The sequence below is a fragment of the Schistocerca piceifrons genome, chromosome 1 (assembly GCF_021461385.2).
Source record: "Schistocerca piceifrons isolate TAMUIC-IGC-003096 chromosome 1, iqSchPice1.1, whole genome shotgun sequence".
Taxonomy (NCBI): domain Eukaryota; kingdom Metazoa; phylum Arthropoda; class Insecta; order Orthoptera; family Acrididae; genus Schistocerca; species Schistocerca piceifrons.
This window is the reverse complement of record NC_060138.1, coordinates 396067833-396088964: the sequence shown is the minus strand read 5'-3', so window position 1 is coordinate 396088964 and position 21132 is coordinate 396067833. Positions and strand designations below refer to the sequence as shown.

At 49.1% G+C, this 21132-nt stretch overlaps 6 pseudogenes; all 6 read right to left on the bottom strand.

The window, feature by feature from the left end:
* Positions 1 to 310: 310 nt before the first annotated feature.
* Positions 311 to 523, bottom strand: LOC124719548 (annotated as a pseudogene).
* A 3269-nt stretch (positions 524 to 3792) lies between these two features.
* LOC124719537 lies at positions 3793 to 4005 on the bottom strand (annotated as a pseudogene).
* A 3271-nt stretch (positions 4006 to 7276) lies between these two features.
* On the bottom strand, positions 7277 to 7489 carry LOC124719514 (annotated as a pseudogene).
* Positions 7490 to 10759: 3270 nt separating this feature from the next.
* Positions 10760 to 10972, bottom strand: LOC124719503 (annotated as a pseudogene).
* A 3270-nt stretch (positions 10973 to 14242) lies between these two features.
* On the bottom strand, positions 14243 to 14455 carry LOC124719492 (annotated as a pseudogene).
* A 3284-nt stretch (positions 14456 to 17739) lies between these two features.
* Positions 17740 to 17952, bottom strand: LOC124719481 (annotated as a pseudogene).
* Positions 17953 to 21132: the final 3180 nt, after the last annotated feature.

Sequence of the window (21132 nt, the reverse complement as noted above, 5' to 3'; positions counted from 1 at the left end):
TATAACTCCAAACAATTTAATTAAAATTATCTGTGACCAGACCATAAGAGACGCTAACGAGGCATCCGAAGGCACTGTCCTGTGCCCCCATAAATTACCAGCCTAGCGTAATGCGGCTGCAAGTGCGGTCCGGCTAACCGCAAAAAAAAAAAAAAAAATTACTTAAGATAATCTTAAATTAATTAAAAGAAATCGTGGTGTGTAAGCAACTAACTACTGGGCACATCAACAACTACGACAAGTTTTGCTACCAGCGGAATATCTGATCACTGCAGAATGTTAACCCATTTCAGGCTGTGTTTTAATTAATTTTAGGTGGGCCGATCCCGGCGGTACTGCAATGCCGGGCCAACCCGCTACAGAGGTGGAGCAAGCCCCTAGCACTCCGTCAGAAGCCAAAAATGAGTTTAATATTCTGGTCGTGTGATGCAGGACGTATCAGATATTAAGCTGATAAGAACAGATACTACACTTTTTTTCCCTCCTACCTCCCCTATAGCCCTACCTTTTCCTCTCCAAAAATGCCGCCATCCTCTAGTGTCGACGCAGCACGTAAAGCAGGGTGTTGTTAGTAGCAAGACTTATTGCCATAAACCGAAAATAAAAGCGGAGGCATACTCTGCTATGCCTCAGGGGGCGACGACACACTACTCAGAAACACACCTCCCTCTGCAGGTGTGAGGCAAGTGATGATTTTAAAAACTAAATAGAAAGAAATAAATAAAGACAGAAATGAAGGCAAAATAAAAAAAAAAACAGCGACGCAGCACACTCAAACGAACTGGCGAGATAATCCCATCGCCCATAGAATTAACAAAGTAATAATCCTCTAAGATAGATTATGCGTTTTCCAATTTTCCAATAATTTTTCATACAAGGTTCACACAATTCGCATGTTACCAATTTCCATATTATCAGTATCACAGAACAGTCTACTCTAGTGATGCCCAGAAGGCCAATATCAAATCTGGGGTATGGGTAAGTCAAGGGTAGTTTGAAAGTCCGAGTGACAAAGATCCAGGGGTACACTCAGGCAATTCTTATACGAGGTGCCTTAGATAGCCCGGAACACCTTTTGATAACCATGAACCATTGCAACTTTAAGAAATCTTGCAAAAGTAATGGTATATTTCCGGTCAGATTCCGCCAGGCGATGCTGGCTCCAAAGGTAGTCCATGAAAGAGACAGCATCTGCGAGGCAAAGGTCATAGATCGTGAAAATGGTTTGGCCCAAGAGACACACCATTGCGTTACGTCGTGTTCGGGGGTTGGTCTGAATACCAGGGTTAAGGAACCAGTCGACTGACACATAGTCCGGTGTAGTCCCACCGATCAGCGTTAATAGCACACGTGCAAGGTCCCACACTTCTGTGACGTGAGGGCATAGGAGACGATGCTCTCTGGTGTCTACGTCACCACATCGGCCGCAAGCAGCCGAGGGCCATAGGAGGATGGCCGCCAGGCGATGATTAGTGGGTATTAAATTGTTTACAACGCGATACCATAGCGCTGAAACTTCTGTGGGAAGGGCTACGTGGTTGATATTAGCCCAAGCGTGGTGCCAGATGACCGACGGTCGTCTGTCCTCCAATTTGTGTGGTGTGAGCTGGCCTCGAAGCGCCTAGTAAAGGCGCTTCGATGTGCGTGCCTTGTCGGTGGCCACTGCTAGGATGTAACTTTGATTGAGGTGATAGTCCTTGACTGTCGTCATCCGGAATGGAATATGTGTCAAGCATACTGGTGCACGCGCCGATTGTAGGCGATAACGGTCGAAAAGCACCGCTGTTGTCCCACCTGGGTCAATCTCACGCAAAGTGGCGATACGGTGAATCAGGATTGCCGCACATTTGTGGGGAAAGTCAATGAGTCCAAGGCGACTATCGACTTTTGGCAGTGTACAAGACTGTGCATCAACTTTGAATAGTGCACGCCGCCACAATAGGCAATATACTGTTTGTGAGATGGCTCTGCTGGTTTGTTTCGGTAGCGTAAGGAGTTGTGCTACATACCATGCCCGTGATAGGATGTAAGTATTAATCAGTTGGATTCGTTGATGGAGGTCGAGTCGTTGATCAGTGTGACTCACGCAAAGTCCTCTGATGCGCGTGAGAATCCGCCTGCACGTGAGTGTTAACATGCGCTGTGGACAGGCAGTCACCTCAAGACCCAAGATACGTTGTTCCCCTACAATCCGGTAGCATGGGCGTTCGATGGTCAATGATCGTGGTCCTAGTGGGATTAGCACCATTTTGTTGGATTTTAACATGGCACCGGATGCTCGTTCATAAACGTGGAGGACTCGGCGAACCGAATCGATGTCCCTGGCGTTTGCTACAAACACACCTACACCATCCGCCTACGCCACACTGCGGAAGGTGACGCCTGGGAAAGGAACACCATCGACCATCCGTCCGATGTCACGCAGCATGGGGTACAGCGCCAAAGCGATAAAATACACTGACAAGGGACACCCTTGTCGAACTGATCGTCTGATGGGAATTGGTCGTGATCTGCAACCGTTCACAATGATTGTGGAATTTGCTCCATCCAAGAAGTGCCGGATGACTCTTATGAAGTGCTCCCCGAAACCCATCCGCTACATAACGGCCAGCAGGTAGGATGGGAGACCCTATGGGAGGCACCGGCGAAATCTAGGGATCAATTGCAGCCGGGGTTCGAGCGTCGGCGGTGGGTGAGTAAGACAGCATCACGGTATATAGAAGCAGCGGTGAAGGTGGTTCGATTCGAAACGCCACATGATTGAGTGGGACAAAGTACCTTATTCATTCCCTGTTTAAGACGTGAAGCCACACTTCGTGCCACCAACTTAAAAGCAGTGTTAAGAACGGTGATGGGACGTACGTCTTTAGCCCATCAGTGACCTGTGACCTTTGGATTAAAGCCAATACGTACAGCTAGAAAATCGGCGGGTAGCTCGCAACCAGCAAAAATCTCCTCGCACATTTTGCAGAAGCGGTCTCCTAACAGGCCGGAAAACCTAGCACTTCGATTAGTGCTGGAATGGCACAATCGAAGGGCGGTATCCTTGCGGAGTACCGCCAGAGATGAAAAACCGCAGTGTCAGGGCCTAAATGCTTGCAGCGTGTGCGTTCCACATGAGGGAGTGACATACGGTGGTGCGGGCTGATATGGCAACAGGCGACCGTCGAAAACATCGCAAAAGCAAGTGCCGGAAGGAACGACAATATACGAGAGCACTCGTCAACAGCCCAGTACTACCCTCCATGTCGAGGAGTAAACTGCGACTCCTATTTGAACGCCGCTAGCTGCCAGGGCAGTGGAGAAGCCGTGAGGCCGCCCCACAGCAGCGTCAGGCCGGTGCGAGCTATACTGGCGCGAGCTACACCTAGCCGAGTGCTTACGTCGTCCACCACCTACTGCATATGTGTGTGTGCGTGTGTACACACGTATTCTGCGTGCGTGCGGCGGCGACGACGACGACGTTCGCGAGGAGCTAAGGTTATAACTCCAAACAATTTAATTAAAATTATCTGTGACCAGACCATAAGAGACGCTAACGAGGCATCCGAAGGCACTGTCCTGTGCCCCCATAAATTACCAGCCTAGCGTAATGCGGCTGCAAGTGCGGTCCGGCTAACCGCAAAAAAAAAAAAAAAAATTACTTAAGATAATCTTAAATTAATTAAAAGAAATCGTGGTGTGTAAGCAACTAACTACTGGGCACATCAACAACTACGACAAGTTTTGCTACCAGCGGAATATCTGATCACTGCAGAATGTTAACCCATTTCAGGCTGTGTTTTAATTAATTTTAGGTGGGCCGATCCCGGCGGTACTGCAATGCCGGGCCAACCCGCTACAGAGGTGGAGCAAGCCCCTAGCACTCCGTCAGAAGCCAAAAATGAGTTTAATATTCTGGTCGTGTGATGCAGGACGTATCAGATATTAAGCTGATAAGAACAGATACTACACTTTTTTTCCCTCCTACCTCCCCTATAGCCCTACCTTTTCCTCTCCAAAAATGCCGCCATCCTCTAGTGTCGACGCAGCACGTAAAGCAGGGTGTTGTTAGTAGCAAGACTTATTGCCATAAACCGAAAATAAAAGCGGAGGCATACTCTGCTATGCCTCAGGGGGCGACGACACACTACTCAGAAACACACCTCCCTCTGCAGGTGTGAGGCAAGTGATGATTTTAAAAACTAAATAGAAAGAAATAAATAAAGACAGAAATGAAGGCAAAATAAAAAAAAAACAGCGACGCAGCACACTCAAACGAACTGGCGAGATAATCCCATCGCCCATAGAATTAACAAAGTAATAATCCTCTAAGATAGATTATGCGTTTTCCAATTTTCCAATAATTTTTCATACAAGGTTCACACAATTCGCATGTTACCAATTTCCATATTATCAGTATCACAGAACAGTCTACTCTAGTAATGCCCAGAAGGCCAATATCAAATCTGGGGTATGGGTAAGTCAAGGGTAGTTTGAAAGTCCGAGTGACAAAGATCCAGGGGTACACTCAGGCAATTCTTATACGAGGTGCCTTAGTTAGCCCGGAACACCTTTTGATAACCATGAACCATTGCAACTTTAAGAAATCTTGCAAAAGTAATGGTATATTTCCGGTCAGATTCCGCCAGGCGATGCTGGCTCCAAAGGTAGTCCATGAAAGAGACAGCATCTGCGAGGCAATGGTCATAGATCGTGAAAATGGTTTGGCCCAAGAGACACACCATTGCGTTACGTCGTGTTCGGGGGTTGGTCTGAATACCAGGGTTAAGGAACCAGTCGACTGACACATAGTCCAGTGTAGTCCCACCGATCAGCGTTAATAGCACACGTGCAAGGTCCCACACTTCTGTGACGTGAGGGCATAGGAGACGATGCTCTCTGGTGTCTACGTCACCACATCGGCCGCAAGCAGCCGAGGGCCATAGGAGGATGGCCGCCAGGCGATGATTAGTGGGTATTAAATTGTTTACAACGCGATACCATAGCGCTGAAACTTCTGTGGGAAGGGCTAGGTGGTTGATATTAGCCCAAGCGTGGTGCCAGATGACCGACGGTCGTCTGTCCTCCAATTTGTGTGGTGTGAGCTGGCCTCGAAGCGCCTAGTAAAGGCGCTTCGATGTGCGTGCCTTGTCGGTGGCCACTGCTAGGATGTAACTTTGATTGAGGTGATAGTCCTTGACTGTCGTCATCCGGAATGGAATATGTGTCAAGCATACTGGTGCACGCGCCGATTGTAGGCGATAACGGTCGAAAAGCACCGCTGTTGTCCCACCTGGGTCAATCTCACGCAAAGTGGCGATACGGTGAATCAGGATTGCCGCACATTTGTGGGGAAAGTCAATGAGTCCAAGGCGACTATCGACTTTTGGCAGTGTACAAGACTGTGCATCAACTTTGAATAGTGCACGCCGCCACAATAGGCAATATACTGTTTGTGAGATGGCTCTGCTGGTTTGTTTCGGTAGCGTAAGGAGTTGTGCTACATACCATGCCCGTGATAGGATGTAAGTATTAATCAGTTGGATTCGTTGATGGAGGTCGAGTCGTTGATCAGTGTGACTCACGCAAAGTCCTCTGATGCGCGTGAGAATCCGCCTGCACGTGAGTGTTAACATGCGCTGTGGACAGGCAGTCACCTCAAGACCCAAGATACGTTGTTCCCCTACAATCCGGTAGCATGGGCGTTCGATGGTCAATGATCGTGGTCCTAGTGGGATTAGCACCATTTTGTTGGATTTTAACATGGCACCGGATGCTCGTTCATAAACGTGGAGGACTCGGCGAACCGAATCGATGTCCCTGGCGTTTGCTACAAACACACCTACACCATCCGCCTACGCCACACTGCGGAAGGTGACGCCTGGGAAAGGAACACCATCGACCATCCGTCCGATGTCACGCAGCATGGGGTACAGCGCCAAAGCGATAAAATACACTGACAAGGGACACCCTTGTCGAACTGATCGTCTGATGGGAATTGGTCGTGATCTGCAACCGTTCACAATGATTGTGGAATTTGCTCCATCCAAGAAGTGCCGGATGACTCTTATGAAGTGCTCCCCGAAACCCATCCGCTACATAACGGCCAGCAGGTAGGATGGGAGACCCTATGGGAGGCACCGGCGAAATCTAGGGATCAATTGCAGCCGGGGTTCGAGCGTCGGCGGTGGGTGAGTAAGACAGCATCACGGTATATAGAAGCAGCGGTGAAGGTGGTTCGATTCGAAACGCCACATGATTGAGTGGGACAAAGTACCTTATTCATTCCCTGTTTAAGACGTGAAGCCACACTTCGTGCCACCAACTTAAAAGCAGTGTTAAGAACGGTGATGGGACGTACGTCTTTAGCCCATCAGTGACCTGTGACCTTTGGATTAAAGCCAATATGTACAGCTAGAAAATCGGCGGGTAGCTCGCAACCAGCAAAAATCTCCTCGCACATTTTGCAGAAGCGGTCTCCTAACAGGCCGGAAAACCTAGCACTTCGATTAGTGCTGGAATGGCACAATCGAAGGGCGGTATCCTTGCGGAGTACCGCCAGAGATGAAAAACCGCAGTGTCAGGGCCTAAATGCTTGCAGCGTGTGCGTTCCACATGAGGGAGTGACATACGGTGGTGCGGGCTGATATGGCAACAGGCGACCGTCGAAAACATCGCAAAAGCAAGTGCCGGAAGGAACGACAATATACGAGAGCACTCGTCAACAGCCCAGTACTACCCTCCATGTCGAGGAGTAAACTGCGACTCCTATTTGAACGCCGCTAGCTGCCAGGGCAGTGGAGAAGCCGTGAGGCCGCCCCACAGCAGCGTCAGGCCGGTGCGAGCTATACTGGCGCGAGCTACACCTAGCCGAGTGCTTACGTCGTCCACCACCTACTGCATATGTGTGTGTGCGTGTGTACACACGTATTCTGCGTGCGTGCGGCGGCGACGACGACGACGACGTTCGCGAGGAGCTAAGGTTATAACTCCAAACAATTTAATTAAAATTATCTGTGACCAGACCATAAGAGACGCTAACGAGGCATCCGAAGGCACTGTCCTGTGCCCCCATAAATTACCAGCCTAGCGTAATGCGGCTGCAAGTGCGGTCCGGCTAACCGCAAAAAAAAAAAAAAAAATTACTTAAGATAATCTTAAATTAATTAAAAGAAATCGTGGTGTGTAAGCAACTAACTACTGGGCACATCAACAACTACGACAAGTTTTGCTACCAGCGGAATATCTGATCACTGCAGAATGTTAACCCATTTCAGGCTGTGTTTTAATTAATTTTAGGTGGGCCGATCCCGGCGGTACTGCAATGCCGGGCCAACCCGCTACAGAGGTGGAGCAAGCCCCTAGCACTCCGTCAGAAGCCAAAAATGAGTTTAATATTCTGGTCGTGTGATGCAGGACGTATCAGATATTAAGCTGATAAGAACAGATACTACACTTTTTTTCCCTCCTACCTCCCCTATAGCCCTACCTTTTCCTCTCCAAAAATGCCGCCATCCTCTAGTGTCGACGCAGCACGTAAAGCAGGGTGTTGTTAGTAGCAAGACTTATTGCCATAAACCGAAAATAAAAGCGGAGGCATACTCTGCTATGCCTCAGGGGGCGACGACACACTACTCAGAAACACACCTCCCTCTGCAGGTGTGAGGCAAGTGATGATTTTAAAAACTAAATAGAAAGAAATAAATAAAGACAGAAATGAAGGCAAAATAAAAAAAAAAAACAGCGACGCAGCACACTCAAACGAACTGGCGAGATAATCCCATCGCCCATAGAATTAACAAAGTAATAATCCTCTAAGATAGATTATGCGTTTTCCAATTTTCCAATAATTTTTCATACAAGGTTCACACAATTCGCATGTTACCAATTTCCATATTATCAGTATCACAGAACAGTCTACTCTAGTGATGCCCAGAAGGCCAATATCAAATCTGGGGTATGGGTAAGTCAAGGGTAGTTTGAAAGTCCGAGTGACAAAGATCCAGGGGTACACTCAGGCAATTCTTATACGAGGTGCCTTAGTTAGCCCGGAACACCTTTTGATAACCATGAACCATTGCAACTTTAAGAAATCTTGCAAAAGTAATGGTATATTTCCGGTCAGATTCCGCCAGGCGATGCTGGCTCCAAAGGTAGTCCATGAAAGAGACAGCATCTGCGAGGCAATGGTCATAGATCGTGAAAATGGTTTGGCCCAAGAGACACACCATTGCGTTACGTCGTGTTCGGGGGTTGGTCTGAATACCAGGGTTAAGGAACCAGTCGACTGACACATAGTCCAGTGTAGTCCCACCGATCAGCGTTAATAGCACACGTGCAAGGTCCCACACTTCTGTGACGTGAGGGCATAGGAGACGATGCTCTCTGGTGTCTACGTCACCACATCGGCCGCAAGCAGCCGAGGGCCATAGGAGGATGGCCGCCAGGCGATGATTAGTGGGTATTAAATTGTTTACAACGCGATACCATAGCGCTGAAACTTCTGTGGGAAGGGCTAGGTGGTTGATATTAGCCCAAGCGTGGTGCCAGATGACCGACGGTCGTCTGTCCTCCAATTTGTGTGGTGTGAGCTGGCCTCGAAGCGCCTAGTAAAGGCGCTTCGATGTGCGTGCCTTGTCGGTGGCCACTGCTAGGATGTAACTTTGATTGAGGTGATAGTCCTTGACTGTCGTCATCCGGAATGGAATATGTGTCAAGCATACTGGTGCACGCGCCGATTGTAGGCGATAACGGTCGAAAAGCACCGCTGTTGTCCCACCTGGGTCAATCTCACGCAAAGTGGCGATACGGTGAATCAGGATTGCCGCACATTTGTGGGGAAAGTCAATGAGTCCAAGGCGACTATCGACTTTTGGCAGTGTACAAGTCTGTGCATCAACTTTGAATAGTGCACGCCGCCACAATAGGCAATATACTGTTTGTGAGATAACTCTGCTGGTTTGTTTCGGTAGCGTAAGGAGTTGTGCTACATACCATGCCCGTGATAGGATGTAAGTATTAATCAGTTGGATTCGTTGATGGAGGTCGAGTCGTTGATCAGTGTGACTCACGCAAAGTCCTCTGATGCGCGTGAGAATCCGCCTGCACGTGAGTGTTAACATGCGCTGTGGACAGGCAGTCACCTCAAGACCCAAGATACGTTGTTCCCCTACAATCCGGTAGCATGGGCGTTCGATGGTCAATGATCGTGGTCCTAGTGGGATTAGCACCATTTTGTTGGATTTTAACATGCCACCGGATGCTCGTTCATAAACGTGGAGGACTCGGCGAACCGAATCGATGTCCCTGGCGTTTGCTACAAACACACCTACACCATCCGCCTACGCCACACTGCGGAAGGTGACGCCTGGGAAAGGAACACCATCGACCATCCGTCCGATGTCACGCAGCATGGGGTACAGCGCCAAAGCGATAAAATACACTGACAAGGGACACCCTTGTCGAACTGATCGTCTGATGGGAATTGGTCGTGATCTGCAACCGTTCACAATGATTGTGGAATTTGCTCCATCCAAGAAGTGCCGGATGACTCTTATGAAGTGCTCCCCGAAACCCATCCACTACCTAACGGCCAGCAGGTAGGATGGGAGACCCTATCGGAGGCACCGGCGAAATCTAGGGATCAATTGCAGCCGGGGTTCGAGCGTCGGCGGTGGGTGAGTAAGACAGCTTCACGGTATATAGAAGCAGCGGTGAAGGTGGTTCGATTCGAAACGCCACATGATTGAGTGGGACAAAGTACCTTATTCATTCCCTGTTTAAGACGTGAAGCCACACTTCGTGCCACCAACTTAAAATCAGTGTTAAGAACGGTGATGGGACGTACGTCTTTAGCCCATCAGTGACCTGTGACCTTTGGATTAAAGCCAATACGTACAGCTAGAAAATCGGCGGGTAGCTCGCAACCAGCAAAAATCTCCTCGCACATTTTGCAGAAGCGGTCTCCTAACAGGCTGGAAAACCTAGCACTTCGATTAGTGCTGGAATGGCACAATCGAAGGGCGGTATCCTTGCGGAGTACCGCCAGAGATGAAAAACCGCAGTGTCAGGGCCTAAATGCTTGCAGCGTGTGCGTTCCACATGAGGGAGTGACATACGGTGGTGCGGGCTGATATGGCAACAGGCGACCGTCGAAAACATCGCAAAAGCAAGTGCCGGAAGGAACGACAATATACGAGAGCACTCGTCAACAGCCCAGTACTACCCTCCATGTCGAGGAGTAAACTGCGACTCCTATTTGAACGCCGCTAGCTGCCAGGGCAGTGGAGAAGCCGTGAGGCCGCCCCACAGCAGCGTCAGGCCGGTGCGAGCTATACTGGCGCGAGCTACACCTAGCCGAGTGCTTACGTCGTCCACCACCTACTGCATATGTGTGTGTGCGTGTGTACACACGTATTCTGCGTGCGTGCGGCGGCGACGACGACGACGACGTTCGCGAGGAGCTAAGGTTATAACTCCAAACAATTTAATTAAAATTATCTGTGACCAGACCATAAGAGACGCTAACGAGGCATCCGAAGGCACTGTCCTGTGCCCCCATAAATTACCAGCCTAGCGTAATGCGGCTGCAAGTGCGGTCCGGCTAACCGCAAAAAAAAAAAAAATTACTTAAGATAATCTTAAATTAATTAAAAGAAATCGTGATGTGTAAGCAACTAACTACTGGGCACATCAACAACTACGACAAGTTTTGCTACCAGCGGAATATCTGATCACTGCAGAATGTTAACCCATTTCAGGCTGTGTTTTAATTAATTTTAGGTGGGCCGATCCCGGCGGTACTGCAATGCCGGGCCAACCCGCTACAGAGGTGGAGCAAGCCCCTAGCACTCCGTCAGAAGCCAAAAATGAGTTTAATATTCTGGTCGTGTGATGCAGGACGTATCAGATATTAAGCTGATAAGAACAGATACTACACTTTTTTTCCCTCCTACCTCCCCTATAGCCCTACCTTTTCCTCTCCAAAAATGCCGCCATCCTCTAGTGTCGACGCAGCACGTAAAGCAGGGTGTTGTTAGTAGCAAGACTTATTGCCATAAACCGAAAATAAAAGCGGAGGCATACTCTGCTATGCCTCAGGGGGCGACGACACACTACTCAGAAACACACCTCCCTCTGCAGGTGTGAGGCAAGTGATGATTTTAAAAACTAAATAGAAAGAAATAAATAAAGACAGAAATGAAGGCAAAATAAAAAAAAAAAACAGCGACGCAGCACACTCAAACGAACTGGCGAGATAATCCCATCGCCCATAGAATTAACAAAGTAATAATCCTCTAAGATAGATTATGCGTTTTCCAATTTTCCAATAATTTTTCATACAAGGTTCACACAATTCGCATGTTACCAATTTCCATATTATCAGTATCACAGAACAGTCTACTCTAGTGATGCCCAGAAGGCCAATATCAAATCTGGGGTATGGGTAAGTCAAGGGTAGTTTGAAAGTCCGAGTGACAAAGATCCAGGGGTACACTCAGGCAATTCTTATACGAGGTGCCTTAGTTAGCCCGGAACACCTTTTGATAACCATGAACCATTGCAACTTTAAGAAATCTTGCAAAAGTAATGGTATATTTCCGGTCAGATTCCGCCAGGCGATGCTGGCTCCAAAGGTAGTACATGAAAGAGACAGCATCTGCGAGGCAATGGTCATAGATCGTGAAAATGGTTTGGCCCAAGAGACACACCATTGCGTTACGTCGTGTTCGGGGGTTGGTCTCAATACCAGGGTTAAGGAACCAGTCGACTGACACATAGTCCAGTGTAGTCCCACCGATCAGCGTTAATAGCACACGTGCAAGGTCCCACACTTCTGTGACGTGAGGGCATAGGAGACGATGCTCTCTGGTGTCTACGTCACCACATCGGCCGCAAGCAGCCGAGGGCCATAGGAGGATGGCCGCCAGGCGATGATTAGTGGGTATTAAATTGTTTACAACGCGATACCATAGCGCTGAAACTTCTGTGGGAAGGGCTAGGTGGTTGATATTAGCCCAAGCGTGGTGCCAGATGACCGACGGTCGTCTGTCCTCCAATTTGTGTGGTGTGAGCTGGCCTCGAAGCGCCTAGTAAAGGCGCTTCGATGTGCGTGCCTTGTCGGTGGCCACTGCTAGGATGTAACTTTGATTGAGGTGATAGTCCTTGACTGTCGTCATCCGGAATGGAATATGTGTCAAGCATACTGGTGCACGCGCCGATTGTAGGCGATAACGGTCGAAAAGCACCGCTGTTGTCCCACCTGGGTCAATCTCACGCAAAGTGGCGATACGGTGAATCAGGATTGCCGCACATTTGTGGGGAAAGTCAATGAGTCCAAGGCGACTATCGACTTTTGGCAGTGTACAAGTCTGTGCATCAACTTTGAATAGTGCACGCCGCCACAATAGGCAATATACTGTTTGTGAGATGGCTCTGCTGGTTTGTTTCGGTAGCGTAAGGAGTTGTGCTACATACCATGCCCGTGATAGGATGTAAGTATTAATCAGTTGGATTCGTTGATGGAGGTCGAGTCGTTGATCAGTGTGACTCACGCAAAGTCCTCTGATGCGCGTGAGAATCCGCCTGCACGTGAGTGTTAACATGCGCTGTGGACAGGCAGTCACCTCAAGACCCAAGATACGTTGTTCCCCTACAATCCGGTAGCATGGGCGTTCGATGGTCAATGATCGTGGTCCTAGTGGGATTAGCACCATTTTGTTGGATTTTAACATGCCACCGGATGCTCGTTCATAAACGTGGAGGACTCGGCGAACCGAATCGATGTCCCTGGCGTTTGCTACAAACACACCTACACCATCCGCCTACGCCACACTGCGGAAGGTGACGCCTGGGAAAGGAACACCATCGACCATCCGTCCGATGTCACGCAGCATGGGGTACAGCGCCAAAGCGATAAAATACACTGACAAGGGACACCCTTGTCGAACTGATCGTCTGATGGGAATTGGTCGTGATCTGCAACCGTTCACAATGATTGTGGAATTTGCTCCATCCAAGAAGTGCCGGATGACTCTTATGAAGTGCTCCCCGAAACCCATCCGCTACATAACGGCCAGCAGGTAGGATGGGAGACCCTATCGGAGGCACCGGCGAAATCTAGGGATCAATTGCAGCCGGGGTTCGAGCGTCGGCGGTCGGTGAGTAAGACACCATCACAGTATATAGAAGCAGCGGTGAAGGTGGTTCGATTCGAAGCGCCACATGATTGAGTGGGACAAAGTACCTTATTCATTCCCTGTTTAAGACGTGAAGCCACACTTCGTGCCACCAACTTAAAATCAGTGTTAAGAACGGTGATGGGACGTACGTCTTTAGCCCATCAGTGACCTGTGACCTTTGGATTAAAGCCAATACGTACAGCTAGAAAATCGGCGGGTAGCTCGCAACCAGCAAAAATCTCCTCGCACATTTTGCAGAAGCGGTCTCCTAACAGGCCGGAAAACCTAGCACTTCGATTAGTGCTGGAATGGCACAATCGAAGGGCGGTATCCTTGCGGAGTACCGCCAGAGATGAAAAACCGCAGTGTCAGGGCCTAAATGCTTGCAGCGTGTGCGTTCCACATGAGGGAGTGACATACGGTGGTGCGGGCTGATATGGCAACAGGCGACCGTCGAAAACATCGCAAAAGCAAGTGCCGGAAGGAACGACAATATACGAGAGCACTCGTCAACAGCCCAGTACTACCCTCCATGTCGAGGAGTAAACTGCGACTCCTATTTGAACGCCGCTAGCTGCCAGGGCAGTGGAGAAGCCGTGAGGCCGCCCCACAGCAGCGTCAGGCCGGTGCGAGCTATACTGGCGCGAGCTACACCTAGCCGAGTGCTTACGTCGTCCACCACCTACTGCATATGTGTGTGTGCGTGTGTACACACGTATTCTGCGTGCGTGCGGCGGCGACGACGACGACGACGTTCGCGAGGAGCTAAGGTTATAACTCCAAACAATTTAATTAAAATTATCTGTGACCAGACCATAAGAGACGCTAACGAGGCATCCGAAGGCACTGTCCTGTGCCCCCATAAATTACCAGCCAAGCGTAATGCGGCTGCAAGTGCGGTCCGGCTAACCGCAAAAAAAAAAAAAATTACTTAAGATAATCTTAAATTAATTAAAAGAAATCGTGGTGTGTAAGCAACTAACTACTGGGCACATCAACAACTACGACAAGTTTTGCTACCAGCGGAATATCTGATCACTGCAGAATGTTAACCCATTTCAGGCTGTGTTTTAATTAATTTTAGGTGGGCCGATCCCGGCGGTACTGCAATGCCGGGCCAACCCGCTACAGAGGTGGAGCAAGCCCCTAGCACTCCGTCAGAAGCCAAAAATGAGTTTAATATTCTGGTCGTGTGATGCAGGACGTATCAGATATTAAGCTGATAAGAACAGATACTACACTTTTTTTCCCTCCTACCTCCCCTATAGCCCTACCTTTTCCTCTCCAAAAATGCCGCCATCCTCTAGTGTCGACGCAGCACGTAAAGCAGGGTGTTGTTAGTAGCAAGACTTATTGCCATAAACCGAAAATAAAAGCGGAGGCATACTCTGCTATGCCTCAGGGGGCGACGACACACTACTCAGAAACACACCTCCCTCTGCAGGTGTGAGGCAAGTGATGATTTTAAAAACTAAATAGAAAGAAATAAATAAAGACAGAAATGAAGGCAAAATAAAAAAAAAAAACAGCGACGCAGCACACTCAAACGAACTGGCGAGATAATCCCATCGCCCATAGAATTAACAAAGTAATAATCCTCTAAGATAGATTATGCGTTTTCCAATTTTCCAATAATTTTTCATACAAGGTTCACACAATTCGCATGTTACCAATTTCCATATTATCAGTATCACAGAACAGTCTACTCTAGTGATGCCCAGAAGGCCAATATCAAATCTGGGGTATGGGTAAGTCAAGGGTAGTTTGAAAGTCCGAGTGACAAAGATCCAGGGGTACACTCAGGCAATTCTTATACGAGGTGCCTTAGTTAGCCCGGAACACCTTTTGATAACCATGAACCATTGCAACTTTAAGAAATCTTGCAAAAGTAATGGTATATTTCCGGTCAGATTCCGCCAGGCGATGCTGGCTCCAAAGGTAGTACATGAAAGAGACAGCATCTGCGAGGCAATGGTCATAGATCGTGAAAATGGTTTGGCCCAAGAGACACACCATTGCGTTACGTCGTGTTCGGGGGTTGGTCTCAATACCAGGGTTAAGGAACCAGTCGACTGACACATAGTCCAGTGTAGTCCCACCGATCAGCGTTAATAGCACACGTGCAAGGTCCCACACTTCTGTGACGTGAGGGCATAGGAGACGATGCTCTCTGGTGTCTACGTCACCACATCGGCCGCAAGCAGCCGAGGGCCATAGGAGGATGGCCGCCAGGCGATGATTAGTGGGTATTAAATTGTTTACAACGCGATACCATAGCGCTGAAACTTCTGTGGGAAGGGCTAGGTGGTTGATATTAGCCCAAGCGTGGTGCCAGATGACCGACGGTCGTCTGTCCTCCAATTTGTGTGGTGTGAGCTGGCCTCGAAGCGCCTAGTAAAGGCGCTTCGATGTGCGTGCCTTGTCGGTGGCCACTGCTAGGATGTAACTTTGATTGAGGTGATAGTCCTTGACTGTCGTCATCCGGAATGGAATATGTGTCAAGCATACTGGTGCACGCGCCGATTGTAGGCGATAACGGTCGAAAAGCACCGCTGTTGTCCCACCTGGGTCAATCTCACGCAAAGTGGCGATACGGTGAATCAGGATTGCCGCACATTTGTGGGGAAAGTCAATGAGTCCAAGGCGACTATCGACTTTTGGCAGTGTACAAGTCTGTGCATCAACTTTGAATAGTGCACGCCGCCACAATAGGCAATATACTGTTTGTGAGATGGCTCTGCTGGTTTGTTTCGGTAGCGTAAGGAGTTGTGCTACATACCATGCCCGTGATAGGATGTAAGTATTAATCAGTTGGATTCGTTGATGGAGGTCGAGTCGTTGATCAGTGTGACTCACGCAAAGTCCTCTGATGCGCGTGAGAATCCGCCTGCACGTGAGTGTTAACATGCGCTGTGGACAGGCAGTCACCTCAAGACCCAAGATACGTTGTTCCCCTACAATCCGGTAGCATGGGCGTTCGATGGTCAATGATCGTGGTCCTAGTGGGATTAGCACCATTTTGTTGGATTTTAACATGCCACCGGATGCTCGTTCATAAACGTGGAGGACTCGGCGAACCGAATCGATGTCCCTGGCGTTTGCTACAAACACACCTACACCATCCGCCTACGCCACACTGCGGAAGGTGACGCCTGGGAAAGGAACACCATCGACCATCCGTCCGATGTCACGCAGCATGGGGTACAGCGCCAAAGCGATAAAATACACTGACAAGGGACACCCTTGTCGAACTGATCGTCTGATGGGAATTGGTCGTGATCTGCAACCGTTCACAATGATTGTGGAATTTGCTCCATCCAAGAAGTGCCGGATGACTCTTATGAAGTGCTCCCCGAAACCCATCCGCTACATAACGGCCAGCAGGTAGGATGGGAGACCCTATCGGAGGCACCGGCGAAATCTAGGGATCAATTGCAGCCGGGGTTCGAGCGTCGGCGGTCGGTGAGTAAGACACCATCACAGTATATAGAAGCAGCGGTGAAGGTGGTTCGATTCGAAACGCCACATGATTGAGTGGGACAAAGTACCTTATTCATTCCCTGTTTAAGACGTGAAGCCACACTTCGTGCCACCAACTTAAAATCAGTGTTAAGAACGGTGATGGGACGTACGTCTTTAGCCCATCAGTGACCTGTGACCTTTGGATTAAAGCCAATACGTACAGCTAGAAAATCGGCGGGTAGCTCGCAACCAGCAAAAATCTCCTCGCACATTTTGCAGAAGCGGTCTCCTAACAGGCCGGAAAACCTAGCACTCCGATTAGTGCTGGAATGGCACAATCGAAGGGCGGTATCCTTGCGGAGTACCGCCAGAGATGAAAAACCGCAGTGTCAGGGCCTAAATGCTTGCAGCGTGTGCGTTCCACATGAGGGAGTGACATACGGTGGTGCGGGCTGATATGGCAACAGGCGACCGTCGAAAACATCGCAAAAGCAAGTGCCGGAAGGAACGACAATATACGAGAGCACTCGTCAACAGCCCAGTACTACCCTCCATGTCGAGGAGTAAACTGCGACTCCTATTTGAACGCCGCTAGCTGCCAGGGCAGTGGAGAAGCCGTGAGGCCGCCCCACAGCAGCGTCAGGCCGGTGCGAGCTATACTGGCGCGAGCTACACCTAGCCGAGTGCTTACGTCGTCCACCACCTACTGCATATGTGTGTGTGCGTGTGTACACACGTATTCTGCGTGCGTGCGGCGGCGACGACGACGACGACGACGTTCGCGAGGAGCTAAGGTTATAACTCCAAACAATTTAATTAAAATTATCTGTGACCAGACCATAAGAGACGCTAACGAGGCATCCGAAGGCACTGTCCTGTGCCCCCATAAATTACCAGCCTAGCGTAATGCGGCTGCAAGTGCGGTCCGGCTAACCGCAAAAAAAAAAAAAAAAAAAAAAAAATTACTTAAGATAATCTTAAATTAATTAAAAGAAATCGTGGTGTGTAAGCAACTAACTACTGGGCACATCAACAACTACGACAAGTTTTGCTACCAGCGGAATATCTGATCACTGCAGAATGTTAACCCATTTCAGGCTGTGTTTTAATTAATTTTAGGTGGGCCGATCCCGGCGGTACTGCAATGCCGGGCCAACCCGCTACAGAGGTGGAGCAAGCCCCTAGCACTCCGTCAGAAGCCAAAAATGAGTTTAATATTCTGGTCGTGTGATGCAGGACGTATCAGATATTAAGCTGATAAGAACAGATACTACACTTTTTTTCCCTCCTACCTCCCCTATAGCCCTACCTTTTCCTCTCCAAAAATGCCGCCATCCTCTAGTGTCGACGCAGCACGTAAAGCAGGGTGTTGTTAGTAGCAAGACTTATTGCCATAAACCGAAAATAAAAGCGGAGGCATACTCTGCTATGCCTCAGGGGGCGACGACACACTACTCAGAAACACACCTCCCTCTGCAGGTGTGAGGCAAGTGATGATTTTAAAAACTAAATAGAAAGAAATAAATAAAGACAGAAATGAAGGCAAAATAAAAATAAAAAACAGCGACGCAGCACACTCAAACGAACTGGCGAGATAATCCCATCGCCCATAGAATTAACAAAGTAATAATCCTCTAAGATAGATTATGCGTTTTCCAATTTTCCAATAATTTTTCATACAAGGTTCACACAATTCGCATGTTACCAATTTCCATATTATCAGTATCACAGAACAGTCTACTCTAGTGATGCCCAGAAGGCCAATATCAAATCTGGGGTATGGGTAAGTCAAGGGTAGTTTGAAAGTCCGAGTGACAAAGATCCAGGGGTACACTCAGGCAATTCTTATACGAGGTGCCTTAGTTAGCCCGGAACACCTTTTGATAACCATGAACCATTGCAACTTTAAGAAATCTTGCAAAAGTAATGGTATATTTCCGGTCAGATTCCGCCAGGCGATGCTGGCTCCAAAGGTAGTACATGAAAGAGACAGCATCTGCGAGGCAATGGTCATAGATCGTGAAAATGGTTTGGCCCAAGAGACACACCATTGCGTTACGTCGTGTTCGGGGGTTGGTCTCAATACCAGGGTTAAGGAACCAGTCGACTGACACATAGTCCAGTGTAGTCCCACCGATCAGCGTTAATAGCACACGTGCAAGGTCCCACACTTCTGTGACGTGAGGGCATAGGAGACGATGCTCTCTGGTGTCTACGTCACCACATCGGCCGCAAGCAGCCGAGGGCCATAGGAGGATGGCCGCCAGGCGATGATTAGTGGGTATTAAATTGTTTACAACGCGATACCATAGCGCTGAAACTTCTGTGGGAAGGGCTAGGTGGTTGATATTAGCCCAAGCGTGGTGCCAGATGACCGACGGTCGTCTGTCCTCCAATTTGTGTGGTGTGAGCTGGCCTCGAAGCGCCTAGTAAAGGCGCTTCGATGTGCGTGCCTTGTCGGTGGCCACTGCTAGGATGTAACTTTGATTGAGGTGATAGTCCTTGACTGTCGTCATCCGGAATGGAATATGTGTCAAGCATACTGGTGCACGCGCCGATTGTAGGCGATAACGGTCGAAAAGCACCGCTGTTGTCCCACCTGGGTCAATCTCACGCAAAGTGGCGATACGGTGAATCAGGATTGCCGCACATTTGTGGGGAAAGTCAATGAGTCCAAGGCGACTATCGACTTTTGGCAGTGTACAAGTCTGTGCATCAACTTTGAATAGTGCACGCCGCCACAATAGGCAATATACTGTTTGTGAGATGGCTCTGCTGGTTTGTTTCGGTAGCGTAAGGAGTTGTGCTACATACCATGCCCGTGATAGGATGTAAGTATTAATCAGTTGGATTCGTTGATGGAGGTCGAGTCGTTGATCAGTGTGACTCACGCAAAGTCCTCTGATGCGCGTGAGAATCCGCCTGCACGTGAGTGTTAACATGCGCTGTGGACAGGCAGTCACCTCAAGACCCAAGATACGTTGTTCCCCTACAATCCGGTAGCATGGGCGTTCGATGGTCAATGATCGTGGTCCTAGTGGGATTAGCACCATTTTGTTGGATTTTAACATGGCACCGGATGCTCGTTCATAAACGTGGAGGACTCGGCGAACCGAATCGATGTCCCTGGCGTTTGCTACAAACACACCTACACCATCCGCCTACGCCACACTGCGGAAGGTGACGCCTGGGAAAGGAACACCATCGACCATCCGTCCGATGTCACGCAGCATGGGGTACAGCGCCAAAGCGATAAAATACACTGACAAGGGACACCCTTGTCGAACTGATCGTCTGATGGGAATTGGTCGTGATCTGCAACCGTTCACAATGATTGTGGAATTTGCTCCATCCAAGAAGTGCCGGATGACTCTTATGAAGTGCTCCCCGAAACCCATCCGCTACATAACGGCCAGCAGGTAGGATGGGAGACCCTATCGGAGGCACCGGCGAAATCTAGGGATCAATTGCAGCCGGGGTTCGAGCGTCGGCGGTCGGTGAGTAAGACACCATCACAGTATATAGAAGCAGCGGTGAAGGTGGTTCGATTCGAAGCGCCACATGATTGAGTGGGACAAAGTACCTTATTCATTCCCTGTTTAAGACGTGAAGCCACACTTCGTGCCACCAACTTAAAATCAGTGTTAAGAACGGTGATGGGACGTACGTCTTTAGCCCATCAGTGACCTGTGACCTTTGGATTAAAGCCAATACGTACAGCTAGAAAATCGGCGGGTAGCTCGCAACCAGCAAAAATCTCCTCGCACATTTTGCAGAAGCGGTCTCCTAACAGGCCGGAAAACCTAGCACTTCGATTAGTGCTGGAATGGCACAATCGAAGGGCGGTATCCTTGCGGAGTACCGCCAGAGATGAAAAACCGCAGTGTCAGGGCCTAAATGCTTGCAGCGTGTGCGTTCCACATGAGGGAGTGACATACGGTGGTGCGGGCTGATATGGCAACAGGCGACCGTCGAAAACATCGCAAAAGCAAGTGCCGGAAGGAACGACAATATACGAGAGCACTCGTCAACAGCCCAGTACTACCCTCCATGTCGAGGAGTAAACTGCGACTCCTATTTGAACGCCGCTAGCTGCCAGGGCAGTGGAGAAGCCGTGAGGCCGCCCCACAGCAGCGTCAGGCCGGTGCGAGCTATACTGGCGCGAGCTACACCTAGCCGAGTGCTTACGTCGTCCACCACCTACTGCATATGTGTGTGTGCGTGTGTACACACGTATTCTGCGTGCGTGCGGCGGCGACGACGACGACGACGTTCGCGAGGAGCTAAGGTTATAACTCCAAACAATTTAATTAAAATTATCTGTGACCAGACCATAAGAGACGCTAACGAGGCATCCGAAGGCACTGTCCTGTGCCCCCATAAATTACCAGCCAAGCGTAATGCGGCTGCAAGTGCGGTCCGGCTAACCGCAAAAAAAAAAAAAATTACTTAAGATAATCTTAAATTAATTAAAAGAAATCGTGGTGTGTAAGCAACTAACTACTGG